Consider the following 2,629-nt stretch of genomic DNA (forward strand, 5'->3'; position numbering starts at 1 on the left):
TCTCTACCCTCAGCTGTGTGTTGTGCATCAATAAAGCTCTCTATAGATAGGTGTTAATAATAGTAATGGCTATGCTCCATTTAGGTTGTGAGTGCCAGGCCGTCTGTTGTGTATGCTGGCTCACTGGTCATGATTGTTATTAATATCTTGGTTGTCCAGAGGTTGCTGCCGGTAACAAATGACCAGGATGTCATATTTGGCTGAGGGAATGTCCATTGGCACATAATATACCAGTAAACATTTGTACGAGCATATGGGAGGGGATTCTTTCTCTATTATTTCATTTCATACATTTAATTCATGTTTTCTATATATCAACATCATTCACAATAACATCACTAACTAGCTTCTTGGCACTTACTCTTGCTGTTTTTTTATATCAAAACTAAAAAAAACACTTCTGCTTCACTGTTGCTTTTGTTTGTAAAGCATTGTGTTAATGTGATGTTAAACAATACAAATGGGGACAAAACTGACTGTACATTGTTTTTACATAACTAATGGGTTAAATGCAGAGGAATGAACTTCCCTCTCAGGATTAACAAAGGATGAGAGGAAGACAGATGCCGACTCGCTCATTCTCTTGACCCCTGACCTTTGTTAATGGTTACTGCTAAAGCCTGACAAAGGTGAGAGGAAGCTCATTGTTCTGTGATGATGTCTTCATGCTGATGGTGACCGTTGCTTCTTCTTCTTGTTGTTGACCCCCTCAGTAACATCTTCCCCGATACTTCACCCACATCACCCTCATGTCTCTTCATGTTGCACCTGTGACGTTATGATGTCATTTTGGGTGGGTGCCATGGTGATTCCATTTATGATGTCATTCACAACTAAATCATTCATGATGTCATTATGGTGGTGCTAGTTTTATGTGAAGGTATTTTATGTAAACTAAATGAAAAGCCAGACCCCTGAACCCTGTTTAGGTTTCCAATCGATTGTAGGAATGCTGCTCGTTGCAACTCACACACATGCTCTCCAATTAAGATAAAAAGATGGGAAATATTGATGGAAATACAGAACTGTTATTCATTCCTGATGTATTCTCCAGTTTACTGACTTTGCTTGCAGTCCAGATGATGTTCTTATCAGTGTTTTGTTTGTTCTTTTACAGACCATACACATAACTGCATATTTACAATCCTCTATTTGCATGAACACCTTGAACTGGAATCCTGGGCCAAAATAGTGTGAGTCCACTGTGTCCATGTTTATCCACGTTTACAGACATGGAGGTCACAGTTTGACTATCCGGCTGTTTGACTTGTATTGAGACTTGTAGTGATGATGGCTTATGTGAGTACTTGCATACATATACGCAAACTTTATTTAGAATTCTCTTGTGTGTTTAACCCATGCTGACCACTAGAGGTCAGTGTGAGACTTATTAAAGCCTAGATAAAGTGCATACCTCATATCTACTGCCTTGCTCAAAGACAATAGAAGAAGTATGAGCATGTATTTGTCCCTCACAACATTCTTGCTGTAATATGACAGCAAACACAGACGCACAATGCATTATTAAAAAGAGCGACAGTCTTTAACAGAGGTTTGTCATGCTGTCTGCATGGACCAGTGGATGGAATGTATACACAATCAAAGCACTGGTCAGGGTCGCTGTTACTGGCCACCTGCAGAGTATTTAAAACATTTGGCGTTTGGGAGATCACTGGCTGTATTTGGTAATGAGAGGAAACATGTTCAACTTTGTTTTATGTTGTACATCAGGTAGTCTGGACATAACTAACGCTATTTAACTTTTTCCACAACATCTTGTAATAATATAATATTGTCATATTCTCACAAATAGTTGCAACTCTCTTTGTGCTCATAGTGTTGCATTGATTAATATGTTAAATAATGTTCTACTCAACGAATAATTTACACAGTTCATTGTTCATTTCCTATCCACTAGATGGCACACTGCTCTTAGTTGATCGAAATCACCATTAGAACTGCTTCCCCAGCACTTAGGCGATGTTCTCAGACATGAAGCGTCTCTGAGAATGTAAATCAGCAGTTGAGCTGGATGATGGACAAATATGTATTTATATAAATACATAGTTTTATTAGCTGTCGAAAATCCACATATTTCAAATGCTTGCATACTAAATTATATAGGCTTTATATATCCCACTTATGTTGAGAATGAGCTCACTGTTGACAGCAGCATATTCAAACTAACTAACCAAAAATACTGTCAGGCTGCATATGGTTCACACATGAGCGAGCACAGTACAGTTATTATCAACTTTTAGTTTGTGCTGTGTGGCGATGTCGGTCTGATGTCTGGGTTCATTGACCAGAGCAACAAAGTTTATCAAGCATTGTATAATATGTATTTTTAACAGCGAAAACATTTTTATTTTACAATTTATATTAAAAAATAGTTTACTTTGTTTTAGTTTGTTTTCATCCACCATGTTATATATTTGTTATTTACTAGTTTACGTGTTTTATCAAAAGCTGATTTTTGTCAGCTTTTGATGAAATGCACAATAAATTTACAGAGCAATATAAGTTTATTATTGTTCTCTATAGGGAGAAATAGTGTTCCGAAGCGGTGCGTCTGCATTACCGCGTGTCGCCGCTGGTCGCGCTGTGGTGCCGCGCAGCACAGTCCCCT

The sequence above is a fragment of the Genypterus blacodes genome, unplaced genomic scaffold (genome assembly GCF_046128005.1).
Source record: "Genypterus blacodes isolate CSIRO-AG114 ecotype Tasmania unplaced genomic scaffold, CSIRO-AGI_Gbla_v1 ptg000058l_1, whole genome shotgun sequence".
Lineage (NCBI taxonomy): Eukaryota > Metazoa > Chordata > Actinopteri > Ophidiiformes > Ophidiidae > Genypterus > Genypterus blacodes.